Raw genomic sequence first — 23,777 nt, forward strand, 5'->3', positions numbered from 1 at the left:
TAGTGGTTGCCCCAGGTCGGCCTATGCAATGCCTACGTTGCAGCGGAACAGGACATGTGCGTCGCGAGTGTAAGGTGCCTCGGTGCTCTCGCTGCCGGCGTTTCGGGCATGGGGACGCGGAATGCGTCCGTTCGTACGCCGCAGTGACCGCATCAGCGGAGGCCGAAGATGCGTCGGAACACATTATGGACGTGACAGAAGCAGAGGACGCGGCTGAAGGTTGCGGAAATCAAGTCGCAGAAAATTCGAACTGCACATCTGCAACATCAGTAGACGAATCCACACCGGCACCTGTGGACGCTCGACCAGGTTTTGCAGCTGTATCGACCAAGACAGCTGACAATGCAGTGACAATCGCAGGCTGTGAAGTAGCCGGAGCGTCTGCCCATGCGTCGGAGCAAGCCAAGTTGTCGATGGTGCCTCCTGTAGCGTTGGTGTCGACACGAAGATAGACGGAAACACGTGCAACGCCAGCCGCGTCTCTTGGCCCAGCGGGGTCGCCGAGTAGCGAGAGCATGCGACAGACGCGAATCACATCGGCTCCGGCTCAGGTTCAATTTCAAGAAGAATTTCTTCCTGGCGACCTGTTGCAACAATAGGAACTTGTTCCTAGCATCACCACTGTCAAGCCTATACCGGACTTCAACCTGTGAGTGCGCTTTTAAACGTTTTAACGCTTTCGAAAGTTCTTGAAGAGGTCCACCTCGCTAACCCTAACAAGCCGGAGACGCGGCTTGGACAGAACGCCGCCCCGCTCTACAGCGGATGGCGAGCGTCTCTGGGAGCGTCGCAGCCGACGAGAAGCACTCATTGCCCTCTCGCTCCACGGACCACATGATGGATACGCAGACCAGTCAAGACGCCGATACGCAGGTGAGCGATGAGGACAACGCAAATCCATGGATCACTGTTACCAAGAGAGCGAACAAACGCCGACAGCTGCAACCCCACAACGTACCGACTGAACAGCTGCCCAGCACGCCATCTGAGCCCGCTCTACGCCAGAGCCGGCCTAGGACGCGTCTACCAAGACTCCCACCGCTACCTGCCGAGGACTACAAGCTAGCAATCCGTCCCCATGGTGGATTAAATCTCAGCAAGGTTAGCCCCAAGACATTACTTCTCGCCATAGTTCATGCAGCAAATATACGCAGTGACAAGCCTGATATCAAGCTTCGAGTTGACGAAAATCAAAATGTGCTAACAATAAGCACCTCATCTGAACACATCGCCATGGCACTTGGACAAATCACCAAAATTACAGTGCACGCAACAACCTACGACATCACCTCTTATGGTATTGCGCCTGATAATTCGTGCAAAGGGGTGGTCAACGGAATAGGCCATGAAATCACACCAGACGAATTCCTGACAGAAGTTGAAGTACCGGGCTACGAGGTCCTTACGTATAGACGCCTCGGCAACTCCGGAGCAATGGTGCTCACATTTTGTGGCAAGCGAGTCCCTTTCTTTGTGAACGCGTACGGACAGGCTCTCCGCTGCTACCTCTACAAACGGACTATTCCCCACTGTAGAAAGTGCAACAAAACTGGACACCGCGAAGATGTGTGCCCACAGCCTCCTGACACACCGAAATGTCGAGTGTGCGGGGATTCACTATCACCCAGCAACCACGAGTGCCGCCCTTCTTGCATGCTTTGTGGTGGCGACCACCCGACGGCTGCCAAACCATGCCCAAAGCGGTTTTTGCCACCTGTCGACCGACGCAAACCACCCCGGTCAGCTACTCCCACCAAGAAGGCCCAGTCACCATCTCCCAGCCCCGGACGGCAGAGCAGTGCGTCCGGGAGCGCAGCCAGGCGAAGGAGCCATTCCAGGGATAAGTCGGGGCCCAAGCGAGGAAACTCGTCATCGCGGAGTGGTTTCGCTGGCCAGCCGGGATCTCAAGGCTGGCACACGGACGGGACAACGCATCATCATGGCCAGCAAAGCGGTTCCCACAAGAAAGCACAAACGGTAAGCTGGGCAGGGCAGTTCCCTCCTCTCCCTCCCTCTCCACACCAGTCCCACTCCCTCACACAAACATCAACGCAGGAAAAAACACCACAACCAACGCCACCTAGACTACCACAACCCATGTCAGTAGACACTCAGCTTCACCCTGACATGTCGTCAACTACGGCACGATCCGACTATTGCACACGAGAGGCGTTGAACGAAATGGCTACTTCTTTAAGGAACGAATTCGCAGCTATGATGCAGGTAGAAATGCAGAAAATGAAGGATAGCATTATGGCTGAACTAACAGCTCCACTCCAACAATTGATCCAGCAGGCCCTGCAACCTGCTATCCAGCAGATTGTAACGGATGTTAAACAGCAGATATCGGCTGCACTTGGCCAACTTGATATTTCGCCATCTGCACCAAAACGCACCACGTCTCCGACACGTGAAACACAGCGACCGCGTCCTTACATACGCCCCTCCCGTTTCCTATCACCGTCCCGAAAAACCGTCCCAACAGCCGCAGCTGCGGCAGTCCCGCTTCCCACCACCCTCCACCAAGATTTAGCACATTCCGAAATGCCTACGTGTACTACCGAGGCCCCGCTATTGCATGATCATGGCGAGAAACCGTAGGTCAACGCGTGACACCCCTCAACTCCTACGTGTGTGGCAGTGGAATTGCAGGGGGTATCGTAGGAAACGCGGAGCTGTAATGCATTTTATTGCGACGCAGCAGATTACTCCCGATGTCATAGCGTTACAAGAAGTACAATGTACCCCTACGCTTCCGGGTTACACCACATACACGGACGTAACGAACAATACACCACATCGCACAGCTACATTAGTTTCTAAGCATGTCACTGTCATAGAACACACCCTTCAAAGCACCTCCATCTCACACGTACTTCTCGAATTAGTCCCGTGCTCTCGTTCCAGTAGCAGCCTGTACGTGCTTAACGTTTACAGTGCACCTAACGCCAGGAACGATGACTTCGGTAATCTATTCGCACAAATCTGCAAGTTGGGTAAACAAATAGTTATTGTAGGAGATTTCAATGCCCCCCATCCGGCTTGGGGCTACGCAACAGAAACGCCTAAAGGCCGACGACTCGCACAGGTTCTCGCGATTCATCGCATGACCCTGCTGACAGAACCTGATCAACCCACTCGCCTAGGTAATAGTGTGAGCAGGGACACATGCCCCGACCTCACGATAGTCAAGGGCGTTAGTCACCATTCCTGGTGCAACCTCATGGTGAATCTAGGCAGTGATCACCATATACTAACTACAGAGCTCCAAGTAGCAGCCACGCGTGCCCCAGAGCGCATCATAAAACTAACGAATTGGGATGCATTTAGGCGTAATCGTATAACTACCCATCAGGACTCTCCTTCCCTAGAGGCTTGGATATTAAAACTTCACTCCGATTTTCAAAGAGCTACCAAACTCATCGCTGCGACGACAGAAACGCCGGATGTGGACCGGCATCTGCTACATCTCTGGGATGCCCACAGAGGCTTGACACGGCGGTGGCGGCGACAGAAACATAACCGAAAACTTCGTCTCCGAATCGCCAAACTAGCTACTGAGGCACAGGACTATGCGAACATCCTCACTAGCAATAATTGGCATAACTTCTGTGATCGACTCAACGGCTCACTAAGTACACCTCGAACGTGGCGTATACTCCGTGCTCTTTTAAATCCCACGCAGACAAAATCACACACTGCTAACGCAATCCGCACCATTCTCCACAAATCAGGGCTCGACGATAACACTCTGCTGCACACCTTAAAGCAACACTATGTATCCACGGGCCCCCGTCCCGCCTACCGTGATTATCCACACGTACACGATACGCCTCTAGATGAGGACATTACAGAAGCAGAGGTTAGGGCAGCTTTGCAAAGCATTAAGCGCAACACAGCACCCGGTACAGACGGGATTACGTACACACTTCTGCGTAATTTAGATGACCAGTCCATCGAATATTTAACCGCTTTTTACAACGAACATTGGAAAAACGGCACGCTACCACAGGAGTGGCGACACGCAGAAATCATACTTATTCCAAAGCCTGGCAAGCCGCTATCCCTCCAGAATCTTCGCCCTATATCCTTAACTTCATGTGTAGCTAAACTCTTTGAACGCGTTGTTCTTTCTCGACTACAACCATTTCTCGAAGACAATCACTTTTTTCCTGATACACTATTCGGCTACCGTCCTGGTATCTCTACACAGGACGTATTATTACAGCTTAAGGAGGACGTGTTGGATAGCCCCTCTTCAAACCAGGTCCGAGCTATTCTGGCCCTGGATCTGAAGGGTGCTTTTGACAACGTCTCCCACAACCTTATTCTTGACAATCTCGCTTCATCTCGGTGTGGCTCACGTATCTACAATTACGTCAGGTCCTTTCTTTCTGACCGCACGGCCACTATTGGGATTGGAGACCTCCGTTCGGACGTCATTCGTCTCGCAGGCAGAGGAACACCACAGGGCTCGGTTCTCTCGCCCACTTTGTTCAACGTGGCTATGGCTAAACTCCCTTCCCTATTACAACAGGTTCCCAACATCCAGCATGCCATCTATGCAGATGACATTACAATTTGGGCGACCAAAGGATCAGACGGAACCATTCAGGACGCCCTACAGGAAGCTGTGTCTGTGGTACAAGACTATGCTGCTGCCGGCAGCCTTACGTGCTCAGTGGATAAGTCGGAGTTGTTATTAGTATACAAGCGGCGCCGCAAAACCGCTGATTCTCCTGACATTTCGCTGTTTCTTGATGGCCATCCTATCCCTCTGGTACCACGAATTCGCATTTTAGGCCTCTACCTTCAGTCCGACGGCAAGGCCTCGTACACTACACACCTTCTGGCTCAGCAGATAACTCAAATTACACACATGATCCAACGCATCACCAATCGCAGGAGAGGCCTCTGTGAGAAAGATGTCCTCCGCTTAGTACAAGCACTCATAGTTAGTCGGCTCACCTATCATCTTCCCTTTCACAATCTCACTCTAGCTCAAATAAAAAAGATGGACATCCTTCTACGGACAGCTGTGAAGGCGGCTATCGGCTTGCCTCCACACGCATCTACACAACGCCTCCTTCAATTAGGAGTCCACAACACCATAACCGAACTCATCGAGGCCCAGCACAATAGTCAGCTCCAACGGCTCAGGCAGACCCGTCAGGGCTGCGCCATCCTGTCTCGTCTTGGCTACCCGATTCCTCAAAAACCCGCACAAGTACCGCGATATAAACTTGCTTCTACTGTCCGCGCACTCATCAAAGTGCCTCCGATTCCACGCAATATGAATCCCTCCCGCCACGCCGGTCGTCGACGTGCCCGAGTTCAGGCTATGACACGCGTCTTTGGTGATGGTAAATCAGATTTACAAGTACTTTACACTGATGCAGCACGCTACCCAGAGAAGTCAGCCATGTGTTTAGCCGTGACAGATGACACAGACGCCCTTGTGGCGTCTGCCACACTTCGCACTACAGACAGTGGTCTGGCAGAGGAGGGAGCTCTCGCTCTGGCAATTGTTTACGCTACGACACTGTCACATGACTCCCCTGTCACTATTGTAACAGATTCACAAGCTGCTTGCCGTGCTTTCGCTCAAGGACTTGTGGCTGCACATACACACAATATCCTCTCTTCTGTCTCACCGTCCGCATTACGTCCTGTGCGTATCGTCTGGACTCCTGGACACGCCTCTCTCCATGGTAATGAACGCGTTCATGCGGTTGCCCGAGAGCTGACCGGCCGGGCTCCATTGGAAGAGCTGTCCAATCCAGACGACGCATCGACAGAACCACTAAACTACAACGCTACGCTGCAGTACTATCGACAGAGCCGGTATACGTATCCTCCCCCTCATCCTTCACTTAACAGAGCAGATGCTGTCGCTTGGCGGCAACTACAGACCAATTCATTTCCTTGCCTTTATATGCTAAATCGCTTTCATCCGACTCTCTACCCCTCGTACTGCCCCTTCTGTGGATCCGTACCGACGGTGTACCACTCCACGTGGGAAAGCTCTGCCCCACAGGGCGTGCCTCCCATTCCTAATCCCACCCCTTCCTCTTGGGAGTCTGCACTGCTCAGCTTACGCCGGCAGGAACAGCAGCAGCTGGTCCAGCGGGCTCGCAGGGTCGCGCAAGGCAATGGAGCCCTGGACTGAGGGCCCCACCCAAAGAAGGCTCAGTTTCCATTTGTTATTAATAAATGTTTATTCTCTCTCTCTCTTGGCCCAGCGGTGCCGTTTCAGCCTTTAAAAGACCATTGAAAGAACCTGTGAAGACGGGAGACAAGAACAGATCAAGTAGCGTGGAAGAACCACCGGCAAAGACGCCGACTGGCAGACGCACCAGCATGAGAGCAAGAGCTGGTGGCACCACGGACAAGAAAGCTGTGAACAATTCAATTATACTGTGCAGTGAAACCGGGCGGTCGGACGGTCCTAGAGGCGTCTAGCGTAGCGCTAGATGTGCAAGGTAAGCGCCATGCTCCGGTCCTAACTCCTCCGCATGGTTGTAATGGCGCCTCAGGTATCATTTAGCTTCGCCACGCTGAATGTTAGGGGCTTGGCTTCAAAGAAGAAGCAAAGCCAAGTCTACCGGTTGTTATTGGAAGAAAGTCTGGATGTGCTTGCAGTGCAGGAGACGAAAGTTGAAGGCGAGGAGGAGACTGGGAGCATGGTGCTTAAGTTTACATCACGGTATTTTGCTACTGTGAGCCAGGCCATAGGCACATCAGGGGGATGTGTTCTTTTTGTTAGAAAACTGCCACGATTAGTCGTAGAAAATGCCTTTTCTTGCTCTTCAGGCGGAGTAGTATGGTGTGATATTGTTTATTGTGACACTGAATGGCGCATTATATGTGTTTATGCTCCAACTACTGGCCAGGAAAGATCGGGTTTTTTTCCAATTTACGACAACATATGTGTACCGGTAGGAAAATATTATTGGTGGGTGATTTCAACTGTGTCTTGAATGAAAGTGATAGATCAAGCAGGCGCAACGTTAAAGATGATTAATGAACACGAATTAGTAGATGTAGCGGAGTGTTTGCATAGCTCCCGAGATGTGAAGTATACCCACTTTCAAGGCACAAGTAATGCCCGATTGGATCGACTTTACCTTACTGCATGCGATATCCCAGTGTAGCAGTTATAATGTTGTCCCTGTTTCCTTCTCCGATCACTGTCTTGTAAAATGCAATATCGGGTCAAAAAAAAGAAAGGAACGCTTTTCTTGGGAACAGTGGAAAATGAACTCTAACCTCTTAAGGGATGAGTCGTTTGGCGCATCAGTTATTAAAGAAATAAGTAATATTAACATAGAGTGTATGGACAAAATAGGAGAAGAATGGGAGCTATTCAAGCAGCGAATCAAAATAAAAGCAATAGAGAGATCTATCGTTTTATCTTTTGAATGTAAGAAGAATGAGAAAGTGCTTAGACGAACACTTGAGAGACTAACAGCTCTTGAATGTGAAAAACCTGGAGTATATGGGGACGATTTGCGAAGTATCAAACAGAGGATAGAGGTATATGAGGAGGAACGCTATCGTGGAGCGCTAGTGCGAGCCAGAGCAACATCAATGACTGTGGATGATCGCCCGACGAAACGAGCGCTTGGATTAGAGAAGAGTCATGCCAGACGAAATCATATAGATGCCATTGAAGTCAACAGTATCGAAGTTTCAGACAATGAGAGCATAGGACGAGCGTTTGGCAAACACTACGAAGGACTCTTCACTGCCACGCCCATTGATTCAGAGGCATTTAAGCAGGAGTTCCTTAGCAGAATGCCGAAGTTGTCAGATAACACCAAATCAGCTTTAGAGCTATCTATAACGCCAACGGAAGTAGAAAGGGCTACAGATAAAATGAATCCTGGTAAATCTCCAGGGCCGGACGGGCTTAGTGCTTCGTTTTATAAGGAGTTCAAAAATGAATTATCCCAAGTACTTGCAGTCGTCTTCAATCAAGCTTATAAACTTAATGGCCTCCCTAGGTACTTTAGTGAAGCACATACAGTTTTGATACCTAAGACAGAACACTCGGAGAAGTTGAAATTAGTTTCTTCGTATAAACCGATATCACTAACTAATTGTGATTACAAAATTTTAATGAAAGTACTAGCACGGCGACTTCAAGGAGTAATCAAAGAATTGGTAGGGCCTCACCAAACATGCGGGATTATGGGACGCTCCATTGTGACTAGTATACACAAGATGCGCTGCGTGCTCGAGTGTAGCGATGCCAATCAAGTAGGGGTAGCCATTCTACAGATTGATCTCGAGAAAGCTTTTGATTGTGTTTCCCACAACCTTCTGCTTGCCATTCTTGACCATGTCAACGTTGGTTTTGTAATCAGAGATAGAGTATCTATGGCATACCGGAACTTCACAACCAGACTGGTAATCAATAAGACGCTAGGAAATACAATTAACATAAAGCGTTCTGCCCGTCAGGGCTGTCCTCTGAGTCCCCTACATTTCAGTTTATATATAGAATCGTTGTGCTTAGCAAGAGCTCAAAACAGTTGCATTCGTGGCTTTATATTACAAGAATCTGAAGTTAAAATATTGGCATATGCCGACGATGTGGCTGTTTGTTGTATCGATCAAGATAGTGTTACCACTACCATCAGTGTGGTTAAAAGGTTCGGCAAGGCAACTGGCAGTCTAGTAAATTGGGGAAAGTGTCTGGGTTTCTGGCATGGAGAGTGGTCGTCAAAACCAGACTATTTTGCCAATGTTAAATGGGTGACCACACCTGTCAAGTACTTAGGGGTGCCACTGGAATTTTAAAAAGATAATGAGAACTACTGGCAAGAACAAGCGAAAGAAATCCGGACGAAAGCTAATAGATGCAACGGTAATCATCTGTCAGTATTTGCTAGGGCGACTGTCTGTAACCTTTTCTTTGCCTCAAAACTTTGGTATGTGATGCAAGCATTGCATTGTTCAAGGGCAAACATACAGAAGTTTCATCGCATCTTCGCAGTGTTCGTGTGGGCTTCGAACTGGGAGAGATGCAGTCGAACTAATCTGTTTCGAAAAGTGAAACACGGAGGGCTTGGTTTAACACAACTTTTCATACGCCAAGTCGTAAATAGGTTCTTTTTTTTCGCTACACAAGGGACCCTTTCTTACGTACAGGGTGCCAAATGAGACTAATGCGGGCTTTACCTGGATATGTTGTTAGCACGAATGACATGACCGGTGCTGTGCGCGGGTATCTTAAAGAGGTTATTCTAAGTGTACGGTTTTTATCTCTTAGATTTTCCAATGAATATTTGTTTTCAGTGTCTCGAAAGAAGTTGTACAAAGATGTATGCGATGTTGTTTTACCTGAACCGCTGTACCGTGTCATGTATGCTGGAGGTGAAGGGAAGGATGTGCTAAAACGAGTGAAGAGAATGCAAGTGGCTCCTGGCGCGAAGTCTTTCTTTTTCAAGCTGCACACAGGTACATTATCAGTCAGGACATTTCAAGCTGGTTTTTACTTACCTTGGGGGACAAATTGCCTTATCTGTAAAAAACCGAAAAATATTGACCATGTTTTCTTACATTGTTGGGAGGGAGTATATTTTTGGGATGTACTTCAAAGGACGTTACAGAAAGAATTATCTTTGAATTCATATGGTATAAGATTTCTGCCAACAGTGGACGAAGAGGGAATGCCTTTTGATTTGATTATGCTGTGTGGACTTCACTGTTTATGGCGGGCCCGTATGGCGGGTTACTATCGCGATCAGGATGCACGGCCTGCACGAATGTATTTCCGTGAATGTATGGCCAAGTATGTTGAACTGCAGAAAACTCTGCCTGATTTTACCTGAGTGGTTGTCGAGGGTGGAGCCCTTGGCAGCACTTAGGGAATTTTAAATTTCAGTCGGACTGTTACTGCTTGTTGTTGTTCTGCTTGTGGTTTGATGTATGCGCCTGTAAACAGACAATAAAGCAAAAAAAAGAGCTTAGCAAGTTAACGCACTCAGTTCACGTGCGCGAGCTCAACTAAGTGGCGCAGGTTCAAATCCCACAAAATCTAAATTTTTCTTTTTGTTTTTTTTTCAACGTTTTTATTGTACTGCTATTTTTTCTAATGCCTTAGGTTATAAAACAAACTAAAGGCAATATTGCATTCAAGTACGTATGTGGGACTGTGTTTTTTGCGCAACAGTAATTAGTATTTTTATTTTCATTATTAACTTTTTATTTATTTCATAATATAACAAAATTAAGGACTAAGGGGAACATTGGGTCTGCTTGATTGTGAAGGGACTCGAGAACTGAGAAAACTCAAACTAAAAAGTTTATTTGAGAAAACACTGAGCATTTCACAGCCGGACCAGTTTCTTCAAGGGTAGGCCCTAGGTATGCGCGAGACTTGCTATATGACTCATCTCAAGCTGTGGCAGTTGAGGGAAGGCAATATAACTGAGGAGGAGTTCCAAAATATATTTTGGTTGATGTTTTTTGATTCCTCCAAAATAAGGGCTGCACAATTGTGATCGAGCCAAACCAAGAATTGCGGGCACGAAGCCATGAGACAGAAAATGAATATTGATTGTTTGAAAAATTGCCCTTAATGAGAGGAAGAGTTATGGAGTGCTACGTAGCTTAACCCGCAGTAGGAATTTTATATATACATATAGATAGTTTAAAATGGACAATGTTGCACACACAGACATTGGTTAAATTTCTTTGCAGCACAGTTGAAGCATCTATGTAGAACTGAAGCATCAAGAGAAGCTCATGCGTCCTCACTTTATTGCGCTTTACATAGCTTGTATGCATCCATGCAGCCATGATATAATATATTTTAAAGCATTTGTTTAACCTATAATCTTCTTATCCATTAAAGCTGGCCCATAAGTTGTGTATTATTTAGCACTACAATTGAAGCGTAATCTGCATGGTGGTCTGAAACAATGCTTTTGAAGATCTCAAAACGACCCAGCTCTATACACGACCATCCGTACATCAATGATAAGCACCATTATGTGTCCGTACATATCAGTTGTGCTCTCATACCTAATTATTTTTCTGGCCACTCCCTCTGCCCCTACCTCGTTTCTGTCGTGAAGCTGTGGCAAGTTGTGTATAGCTGTATTTATATTGTAGGAGCACATATACTATCAATAAAAAATTATTTTTAGGCTACATGCAATTAGTTTTCATAGATTTTCATTTCTTTTGTCGGTGCTCAGGAGAGCTAAGCTCATGGTCGATATTTTAAAATAACATTTCTCTTTGCCAATGTTAATGAGAACAGTTTCAATTATATTGACAAGTTCATTCACATTGAACTTAGTTCTCATTATTATTGTTTCTACCAAAAAACGAGCCCTTGAAGTTATGCTTTTCTTGCTTGATTTGTTTTCGTGTGACAGCATGCAAGTAAAATGACAGTTATTGTTATTCCTTGTGAATGACACATTTTCTGTGTGACAGACTTTAGCACCCTGTCATCTGCAGAAGTTGTATTCATTCTGGAGAAGGGCGAACAGTGGTGACTGACAACACAGACTAGCCTGCGTTATTCTTTTGTACTATATATGTCACTGTGCATTCATTTATAACTTTATAGAGCTCGGATTTCCTGCTAAAAATGTGACAACTGTACAGTTTCCACATTTTTGCAACAATCCACATTTCTTTCATACTACACTATTGCACATTTTCGTAAGCACCTTACAAAATTTGTATATTTCCGTAAGACCTTACATTCTGTATTTTCTTTATGAAAGCTTCTGTACACTCCATACACTTTCCTTATCCTCCCTTATTTTCCATAATGACCTCTCCGTATGCTCCATAAGTTTCCTTATCTTTCCATATTTTCCATAAAACTCACTCCATCTACGCCATAAAACTTCCTTATCCTTCCATATACTCCATAAAAAGCTTTCCATATATGCCATACATTTTCTTTATTTTTCTGTATACTCCATAAAAAGCTTTCCGTATACGCCATACAATTTCCTTATCCTTCCATATACTCCATAAGAAGCTTTCCGTAAATGCCATACAACTTCCGTAAATTTTCATAAAACTCCATATGTTTTCCGTATGTAGCATAAGGAAATGTTGCGGAGATATATATTTTCCGTAAGATTTCATACGGAACTTTTCAGTAGGGTAAATGCAAATTCATAATTATTTCATATGGTAGTGACCATTTTCCAATAGTTCCAGCACATCAATAGCAAAATGCATGATCCCCACAGGCTCTCAAGTGTTTCACCGACAAAGCGGATTGGGAACAGTTTCACAAAAGTACGCTCTTAACTTGCAATGACGTGAGGTGTTAAGCATAGAGACAGCTGTAGGCTAGTCTACAGCTTTTTTATTGATGCTGCAACTAAATGCATTCCACAAACATGAGGACGGTCAGGCAAAAGACGAGGTCGAATAATGAATGCCGTAATGTTTGCAAATAACAAAAAAATGCGAGGCCTGCGCGGAAAGCGCTGCACAGTCACAGCAAAAGCTAGAAGAGCAGTCTTTCAGAGCTTTTCAAAGTAGCACTGCAAGCACATCTGCTTGATACCCACTGGGGTATTATTCATAAAAATTTTTGCGTAGTAGGCCGGCATTCCCTATTTTTCGTCATTCTTATGAAAGGCGTGGAATCGGCTAAACAATTGCAAAAATTTTGTGTCAATTGTTCATGGAGTGTTTGACGAGGAAGATGAATTATGGCTAAAGTGGGTGTGAGCCACAGTTTATAGGGGAACAAGAACAAGCTTTTGTAATGGGCTGAAGCATTGGGCAACGCACTCATTACGCTATTCAATTTGTGCGACAAGTGGTTGTTATTTTACTGTTCGAAAACGCTTTATACGTCGTAATTACGCGATTGCTTTCCCGACATCAAGCCTACCTAAGGCAAGTTTGCCAACAAGTAACAAGCACTGGTGTTTTGACCCCTTTCCGGAGTGGCATCCTGTTCTTGACGCTTGTGTGTGTTTGCCTGACTTCTGATGAAGTATGTTCTGTGTACTTTACTGGTGATAACGTCATTCATAAAAGAAAAAAAAACTGGTGTGGCACAGTGGTAGAATACTGGGCTGGGACCCAGTGGACCTAGGTTCGAGCCCTACTGTGCCACTTGTACTGGTTTTTTTATTCAAATTTCAAGCGTTGTGGTTACGGACACCGGCAGCGGCGGACAACCACGTGTAACCCGAGTTGTGATCTCATAACACCTTTCACTGTAATAAAGCATGGAACTTGTTTCGAGACTCACTGACCGTCGAGAGTCTTATAAATGTTATGGATATTATGTCGCAGGAAAGAAGGTTCTGCCAACTGACGAGAAGAAAAAAATGCCATAATTTTATACCACCATGACGTCATATACACAGAAGGGTAAAGTTTTGAACAGGGTAAGAAGACTAGAAGGAAAACGTATTCAGTCCCCCTGCAGAACACGCAAGGCGACAGATGAAAGGGTCAAGAAAACACCCTTGGGACACACTTGGAACACGTCACCAGCTCACCACACTATAGCGAAGCGTTACAATGTTACGAAGCCAGAATGGAAATAAAGAATATAGAACGCCAATATACAACATACAATGAACCCTTCTGTTTGGCTGAACTAAATGCCTCACTTACTTGCTGCGATAAATCTACCCCAAAGCCGGACCGTGTGCATATGAAATGTTCGACCACCTTCCTACCTAAATACCAAAAGCACTCCTCTTCATGTATAATGCGATATGCTTTCCCAGAAAACTACCCCCGGCATGGAAGGGAGCCATCGTTTTCCCGATTCTAAAACGAGACAAGGCTAATTTGCGTGAACTAGTTGTCTTTGCAAGGTCTTTCAGAAAATGATAAACAGGCGCGGCTGATGCAATGTCTTGAAACCAATGGCCTGCGTAACCTATACCAACGTGGGTTTCGAGAAGCTCGGTCCACCACTGACCACCCTGTCTTTATCGAGGAAAAACACTTTACGCTTTTATTGATAAGCAATTTTCTTCTTTTTGTGTTTTTCGATAAATAAAAAGGCGTATAACACTGCATTGTGCTTTGACATATCGCAAGACCTGCCACATTGAGGTGTGTGGGGTACAATGCTGAGAATCATGGAACGTTACGTGTCAAACCGGACTTTTTATGTGTGTGTGGGCACTGTCTTATTACGGATGTTTGAAGAACGCAATAAATATCCATATCATCACAATCAATGTCCATATCTTTAGTAAGATGAACTGGCGCTCTTTGGCCGTGAAATGGTCCTTGCGCCACCAAACATCAAACATCATCGTTATTGACAGAACAAATTTAACCGCTGCACTTGTGAACAACCTTTTCCCCAAACCTGCTTATCGAAAGCCACATTTTCTTCTGTCTGCTCACGATTTATTATTTCGTGTACGTAGAATGTGTATATCTTCTTCAGCGAAAACATTTTTCATTAAACTGCACACTTCCACGGTGCCAGTGAAAACGTGGCTGAATAAAAAATCAATATACGTACCCTGGACAGTGAAATGTAGGCTCTGCAACCAACCTGAGGCTATAGAGCATTATTTCATTCATTGTCGTGACGATTTCTATTTTTGGGATATTCTAAATAGAACGTTAAGCAAAGAACTTCCAATCACAGCTCATGGTATTAGGTTCCTTCCGTTCAAAAACAGTCTCACTGATAATACTACTTACGACCTGTTTATGTTGTTGGGACTTTATTCACTATGGAAAAGTCGCATGATGGATAGACACGCCGAGGCACCACGGTCGACGAGATCTGTCTTCCGAGAAGCAGCTGCTCAAGTTCGCAGTGTTGTTGAGATGTTTGACCCCGTTACGGAGTGGCTTCCCGTTCTTGATGCTTGTGTGTGTTTGCCTGAATTCTGATGAAGTATGTTGTGTGTACTTTACTGGTGATAATTTCATTCGTTAAAGAAAAAAAGAAAACAAAACCGGTAGGGCTCAGTGGTAGAATACTGGGCTGGTACCCAGCGGACCCAGGTTCGAGGCTCCGAGCCCCACTGTGTCACTCTTCTAGGTTTTTTTCTTCTAATTTCGCGTGATGTAGTTACGGACACCGGTGGTGGTGGAACACATCGCGTGACCCGAGTTGTGATCTCATACCATCTTTCACTACAATAAGGCATGGAAGTTGTTTCGGGACTCACCGACACCCGAGATTCCTATACACGTTAGGGATATTATTCCGCAAGAAAAGGGGTTCCGCTGAAAGGCGAGATGAGAAAGTTGGCATAAGTTTATATCCAGTATGACGTCATTTACACAGGATTGATTTGATATATATGTGCGGTTTAACGTCCCAAAACCACCGCATAATTATGAGAGACGTCGTAGTGGAGGGTTCCCAAAACTTCAACCACCGGTGGTTCTTTAACGTGTACCTAAATCTGAGCAAACAGGCCTACAACATTTCCGCCTATATACACAGGAGTTGAACAGGGTGAAAAGAGTAGAAGGAAAACATATTCACTACCCCTGCTGAACGCGAAAGGTGACAAATTGGAGGGTCAGGCAAACACCCTCGGGTCTCCAACTGACTACTTTATAGCGAAGCGTTCCGACGTTACAAACCCAGAATAGACAGAGATTAGAACGCCAATCCACAACACACAATCAACCTTTCTGTTCGGCTGAACTACATGTCTCAGTTACCTGCTGCAATAAATCTACCCCAAACCCGGACCATGTGGCATATGAAATGCAGAAACACCTTCCTACTGAAACCCCAAAAGCCATCCTCTTCATGTAAATGGTGGATATGCTTTCCCGGCAAGCTACCCCCAGTCTGGAAAGGAGTCATCGTTTTCCCGATTATAAAACGAGGCAAGGCTGATTGCGTCAACTAGTTGTCTTTGCAAGGTCTTTCAGAAAATGATAAACGCGGCTGATGCACTTTCTTGAAATCAATGGTCCGCTTGACCCATACCAGTGTGGGTTTCGAGAGGCTCGGTCCACCGTGGTCAGCCCTGTCTGTATCGAGGCACAAACTCTTGACACTTTTGTTGATCAGCAATTTTTCGTTTTTGTGTTTCTCGATAAAAAAAGCATACGACACTGCTTTGTGCTTTGGCATATTGCGAGACCTGCCGAATTGAGGTGGATGGGGTACAATGCTGAGAATAATCGAACGTTACGTGTGGAACCGCACTTTTTATGTGCGTGTGGGCACTGTCTTATCACAAATATTTGTCAAAGAACTAGGAGTGCCACAAGGAGGTGTATTGAGTTGTATGCTTTTTATAGCGACTCTTTGCGCCTGTCTTTCTCACACAATATGTTTTATTGCACATATCACGACGATGTACATCTTTTAAATCGTGCAACCTCTCAGTATGTAAACGTCAAGTCCAATGAGGTTTGAACAAGGTATCTCAATGAGCAGATGCAGAGGCGTAGCCAGAAATGGGGGCATCTGCTCCCACTCCCTAAATATTTCTCACCAAGGTATAGAGAACAAAAATGACCATTTTTAGCATGTGCGTTTCCCAAAATCAACGAGGTTCCCCCTCCCTCACCCTTCCCCCCGAAAAAAATTTCTGGCTATGCGTCTGGGCAGATGAAAGAGGTTTTAAACTCAACATGCAAAACAGAACTTGCGTTTTGTTCTGGCGAGAGAGGGGCCTCCATCTCGACCCCGACATTGACTTGCATGGTCAACGCCTGTTTCTCAAGACTAAGCATAAGCTCTGGGCCTATTATTGACGCAAAACTAGCCTTAAGAACATACACAGTTTTTTTAACTAGCTGTTTGAAATTCTCGAATATTTTGAAAGTGTTGTCACGCACTACCTATAGCACTGACTAGAAATGCTTCATAAGTTCATATAAAGCCATTGCACGCACGCGCCTAGATTACGATGGTATAACCTAAAAGTTTGCGACACCATAAGCTTTAAAGATGCTCGACCCTGCCCACCAAATGCATTCGCCTTTCTACAGGTGCTTTTCGAACTAGCCCTGAAGAAAGCCTGTACGTAAGATCAAATGAATGCTTCGTCACTCAACTTACAGAGATGTTACATGCCTTTGCAGCACTTACTGAAGGTGAACGCAGACTAGAAACATCCCACTCTCTCCAGAGTTACTTTACTAATTTGTCCAATTCTGCTTTGTTCTACGATCATCCTTCGCTGAGACAGCCCAACTGACTCCATGTGAGCAACCTCGCTGAGAAAACTGACGTGCCATTTCTAGAGCACCGTTTTGATGGCTCCCGCATTATATGCGTCGCATTTTAATCACACTATAGTGGCAGATTACAGGCTGTGATTCATCTTTCATGGGAAATACAAAACATGCTAATACTGCAAATATCCACACGCACTACGTCGCACTTCAACGCAAGTACGCTTGCTTAGAGTGTTTCACCGATGCTTCAAATTCTCACACTGGTGAGTCCTATGCCACTGTTTGTCCATCCTTTTCTAATTCCAGTGTTTTGTAAGCCCAAACAAGCATAATAACTACAGCTCATGCAATATCTGTAGCCGTCAAGCAAAATAAGAAACTACAACTACAAAGTCCAGTAGTATACACGGATTAACTTAGCATAGTAACAGCTTTGAAAACTTTGAGAAACCGTAAAACCCTGTTTTTTGGTCAGCTTACTCTTTTCATTCACTATCTACGCCCTCAGACGGCATGTTGTAGTGTGCATGGGTCCCAGGGCATCATCATACCGGAGAAAGGTGCTCGCGGATCAGCTGGCCGCATCCGCTCAGCATACCGCTAGAGCTAACGTATTCATAGCAGTCCCCTCCCTTGCTCTGTGGCTTTTTCTACGACAGGAGCTCAGGGACTGCTGGTATCTCCTATGAAATCGGCAAACACCAAACAATTCGCATGTAATCAAACTGAGACTTGGAAATTGGTCAGCAGTATCCAGATCACACTACATACAAGTCGCACTTGCCAGGCTACCCATAGGACACATACAAAGCACACGTGCATATTTACTGTTTCGCGGCAACCCACCCATTCGTGAGATTTTGAAAACCACTCACGGTTCTTCACGTTTTCGTGTAGTGTATACGATTTGATGCTGTAAGAAAAAAGCACTTTTGTGGCCCTACTAACAGCAGCTTCCAGTACATTCTATCATGCCCATCGGTATGAACACGCTTTTTTATCTTCAATAATTGTTCAACTTTTTTTGATGCACGTACTTTTTACACCATATCCCTTTCTGATCTGCTTTCTTTTTCTTTATGGTATAGCAAGCCCCTTGGGGACACCGGTTTGTCGCTTGCATTTCATTGTTCATTTGACCATCCACTTACTGCGTCCCCGTAGCACAATAGTGCACAGCATGATTCATTCTTACTCCATCCCCATATTGTTTGAAGCTTTCTTACTCGGCGCGAGCGGGCTGTGTTGCAAAGTAAAGTTCGTGACAGCAACGAAGCACGCTGTTCTACTGGTGCATGCATGTCCACATCCGTGACAAGAAGGTACTTGCCGAATCAATTTGCGTATCGGAAAGAGCGTGAGAAAATGATTCAAAGAAACCACCATTCAAGAAGCACATCTCGCTGCGTTAAAGTACTGAGCGAACAATTCACAAAGCACGAGATCTGGGCAGCTATAACGACGGCCGTTTCGCTTCGCTCTAAAGCATGGTTCGCATAGCTTTTGTATATTCTTGGCTCATAAATGTTCTTGCTGCGAGACCTTCTGCGAACGTGCTCAACGAGCGTTTAGACCAGGCATGGGAGTGCTTTTTACCTCTACGTTTGGTTGCCAGAAAGCTTCGGTCTCCCTCTTTGTTTTTTTCCAGAAAGTAGAGAAGGCGCACACCTTAAAAATAATGGCTTTTTTATGGGGGGGGAGGTTCAAAGCTTGATGGAAACTATAGCTTGTGTGCTCTAAGCGCATATACTCGCTTTCATCTATAAAGCACAAGGTATAAGCAGTTTAATGTCAAACTTGATTGCTTTGGAATAAGCGTACGAAGCCTTTTGAGCGCAACTGAAAATTGTGGTGTTGCTATTGATTCTCGTTCCACGTTCGTTCTAGGTTATTGTCAGCATCAATGAATGAGTGACTACAGGGTGCTCGGCTGCTGCCCGAAGGTCGCTACTTGAATCCCGGCCTGGGTGGTCGCAATTTAGTGAAGAGGAAGTGGTAGAGAACTGTGTACTGTGTGATATAAGTGCCCGATAGAGAACAACATATGGTCAAAATTTACGAAACCCTCCTCTACGTCATCCTTTATAATTAGAGCCTGGTTTCGAGCCTTATAAGACGCCATATTTGATTAGTATACTGTGATATTTTGGAAGGGGTTAACTTGTCACGCCAGATGGTAACGTCCTAGCGTACAGACACATGCTAATAATGGCGACACAAGCTAGTTATGCGAGACCTTCAACATTATTAGTTACTATCATTCACTAAGTCTTATTCGATATTGGGCCGCTATCACCTATAGAAAAACTTACTTTATTAAGAAATGCGCTCTCAGCAAGCGGCCGTATTTAGGGTGTCTCATGAACACTCAACAATAACTATGAAAGATTAAAAAAAAGAAAAGAAGCACCCATAGCACGGTGCCTCAGGAATGTCCACATGCATTTTTCAGAAAGAGAAGCTTCTTAAATGCCGTAAAATTTATCCTGGTTTGGTGTTTGATCTGAAGACCAACACATTTCTGAAGTGGTTGCTCTGCTAATTGAGCTAACCAAAAAGCTAGAAATTAACAGCGCGACTGCGAATTCACCAACAACTTGAAGCACACGGAGACAAGTATTGTGAATGAGTTCTGCGGAAACTCGCAAGGTTGAATTTTTCAAAATCCGCAAGGTCTAAACCCGCGAAACTGAAACCCCTGAACAGGATGACTTTTCTTGACAACTAACAAACTTTTCGTTCTAAGAAATCAGCACGTATTACCTTGTGGCTGTGTGCTTCGTGTGTTATGAAGTAAATATGTTCTTTTGTTCACATTTGCATGTGCGTGTGTGCAAAACAAATATAGTTTCTCAAATGTGATTCGTACTGAAAGGAAATATTTTATTACATTATAAAAATTGTCTACAGTTGGGAAAATCCAGGAACTAAAACACATCGGAGAACAGCAAACATTTTGCACACATATAACATCACATATGCCCCAATTGAAGATTTTGTTCGGTGGGCAACAAGAACAAAATGCAATAAATATGTGCGCCTCACTCTACAGGCTAATTTAACAAACTTATTCTGCAAAAAGGCTCGCTGAATGCTCATATCATATTTCTGTTAAGGTAAAAGGCATTTATAATGTATACAACATTTAACATGTCACGTCACTATTATCATCGTAAAACAGTTGGTAACTGGAAATGGCTAGCCGTTTTACCAAGTCAGAACCAAAAAACTGCAATTGGTTAACGGCCTCAACTCTCAGATTATAGCATCCCAAACAGTCGATTGAGTTACACTGCTCAAACAACTAGGAAGGACTCCAGACAAAGACGGTTGAACTGTGTTCAATGCATGAGTACACTTTTACGCTCAGAAGAATACCTAATAGTCACCGCCCAACAAAGAATTGACCCATACCTCTGGCTGTGCGAGACACACCGAGGCATGAGCGTTCGAACAATGTTTCCCAGCATGGAAATTTTTGGAATTTTTGTTTTGCTTTAAAATCATTGGGCCGAGTTAACATCTTAGAGGACGTGCACTATAAGGACAGAGACGATTTGTTAAATGCATTATTTGGCTTTCTGCTAAACAAATAGACCACGACCGTTGACCACCTTCTACCTCAGCGGTGGAGTTAGCACAGTGCTCAGCACAATCTCGCTTTCTATGGGGGTCATCCTGCCCAGATAGGTCATCATATACGGTCTTCCGCACATGCTACGGCATACCATTTGCTTGCAGGTGTGCTTGTATACCATTTTTAACTATCTCGGGCTTATCATAACTGTCTTTACATTCCAAATAGGGCTCTAATGCTCCAATTTCGAGTCCTCCACTTGGTCCCCCACCAAAATAGTGCTACTAGATATCCCATCCAATGCTACACAAGAATCCGCTACTAACATTTAGGACGTTTATTTAAGGAATTTGCTGCAATCATCCTGATTTTCATTTGGATTCATTCAATAGAGCTATTCTGAGGTAACCGTACTTCAGTAACGATGTCCATGCTCTGAGAAATTCCACAACATATCATCGAGAGAACACTCCTAATCCTTCCTTTTAGAGAGGCCATTTGCCTGATCAAGCTCCGCAAAACAATTTCTAGCCTCTCGTGCATCGACTATGCATGGTGCATTGTCAAGTCTTCTCTCAAGAAAGTGGTTCCCTGTCGTCCCTGAAAACAGCCTGAATAATGCATTGAGATAGTCTACCTTCCCTTGACGCGCAAGCTTTGTGGGTTGAGGAGCTGCTTACAGTGGCGGAGAACACATATTCGTGACCGCCAAGTCTTCTCTTCCACCACAAAGAGCCTCAGCTTCCACGAGACGCAAGCGAAGGGACAATTTTTTTTTGTTCGACGCCACATTTTCGCGAGCCAGTTCTACCTCGTGTTGTGGACGTGCATCGCGCTTCTCTTGCTCACGACCTGCACGCGCCTTGCGCTCGCTTTGCCTGCTCTAGTAGAGGCTCGTGTTCGGTGGCACGGTGCTGTCGTTCACGAGCTTGCTATTCTCGCATGCACTCCCTCAGTTTTTCTACAGTGAGTCCTAGCTTTTCAACGACGCAACTCAGATCTCTTAAATACTTGTCGTGGTAGATTGATATGTGGAGTTTAACGTCCCAAAACGGCCGTGTTAATATAAGAGACGCCGTAAAGGAGAGCACCAGAAATTTCGACCGCGAAGGGCTTTTTAACCAGCACCCAAATTTGACCACACGGGCCTACAGCATTTTTGCCTCCTTATAACATGCACCGCCACAGCCGAAACTTGGTCTCTCGACCTCTGAGTCAGTAGCTGAGTAGTACCTTAGCCACTAGACCACCTTGGCGAGGCCTATGTTGCGGTTGTTATGTTCCTTTTTAAGTAACTAAAGTCAGCCTCACCGCCCCCCCCTTAGGCGCCATTGTGATGGGATTCTTCAAAAGTTTGCTTTCTACGAACTTTGTTGCGTCAGTGACGACAACGTTGTAAGAAAAGTGACGGGGGTTTTTATGTTTGCTTTATCAAAACAACACATGAAAGTATACACAAGTATACTATATGGAAACAAACATGATAAAACCCAAAAGTAACAAAAAATGGCAGCATATCCACGGAGTGAATGATGGAGAGTGGGGCGAAGAATTCGTCCGTTCATTCGTTCTTGCTTCCGTCCGTCCATGCATCCGTCAGTGTGACCATCCATGCATCCTTCAGCCCGTCCGTGCGTGCGTCTGTTCATGCGTCCGTCCCTGCGTTCATCCATGCAGCCGCCCCTGCGTCCGTTCATGCGTCCATCCATGCATCTGTCTATGTGTCCGTTCGTCCATCTATTCAACACTCCAAGTACCACCAACTCACGTCTTTTCATCATATATTCCTCATATAGAAGCACCGCCATCCAACGGACATTCCAAGGACTAAACGAGAGCTGGCACACGCACACTTTCTTACGGCTTGCGCTTCGGGTCCACTTCCCACCTTTAACCACCTCTAAATCATGGTATATACTAGTTCACTGTATTCATGGCACTGCGGCCGAACGCTCGCTAAACCTTTCGAAAACCAAAGAGGTTACGCCCAGTGAGTATGATGTAGCAAACTTTTTCAGTCAGATAGTGCTCAATGTACATGCCTATGGCTGCTGATGGGAAGGAGAATTCGGCTTTTACTTTCTTACGGCTTGTGCTTCGTATCTACTTCCCATTTTTAACCACCTCGAGTTCATTCATGGAATATACAAGTTCATTGTATTTATGGCACTGTCGCTCAATGCTCGCTAAACCTTTCTAAAGCTAAGGAGTTTACACCCAGCGAGTATAACGTAGCAACCCTTTCTTGTCAAATAGTGCTCAATGTACATGCCATTGGCTGCTAATGGTGATCGCAGCCTGTGCGTTAACTAAAAGCCGAATGCTCCTGTCTCTCATTCTTCATTAGCAGCCACTGACATGTACATTGAGCACTATTTTTCATTGTTCAACAACGCACAAAAGAAGTCTCTCACCGGCACCACCTTAGAGGTCAAAATGTTATACTTGTTACAGACTACGACGGACGAATGGGTGCCGCTATAATTAGTTTCACTTCTAAAAAAGCAACGCAGATTCTGAGTCCTAACACGAGATCGTCTCATCGGTGATTGCTTGAAGATTATGCAGGGCTCGTCTACGTAGAAGAGCAGTAACGCGGTATTGTCGACACCACAGAAGTTTGACGAAGAGTAGGGCAATGCTCAGTTGTATGCACGATTAAACATGTAGGCGAAGACGTGGCCGATCAAGTTAGTCAGACTTCTGCTCGGACGCGCGGACCAGGTACCACAATGAAGCACTCTGGCCTACGTCCGATAGTGGGCCTGGTGGTTGCGGAAGCTTGCCGCTGGCTCCGCGGACCGTCGAAGCTTGAGGTGAAGCGAAGCAGGCCGCCTGGACTCTTCACCTTTTTACCGCTTTCTCCTTGCTTCCGCCCGAAGAAACACCACTTCTGCAATTGCCTGGCACTCCGCTCCACGCACCCTACTCTCTCCCTTGGCCTTGTGTCCGCATGCTGCTCTCGTTTCTCGTCTACGCCTTTCAAATTAACCACGCATGCTTGCACGTGCACTAGTGTCCTTATCTTTGTCTTGTACCACCGCAAACATCAGAAAACTGCAGA

Source organism: Rhipicephalus microplus, unplaced genomic scaffold, assembly GCF_043290135.1.
Source record: "Rhipicephalus microplus isolate Deutch F79 unplaced genomic scaffold, USDA_Rmic scaffold_15, whole genome shotgun sequence".
Lineage (NCBI taxonomy): Eukaryota > Metazoa > Arthropoda > Arachnida > Ixodida > Ixodidae > Rhipicephalus > Rhipicephalus microplus.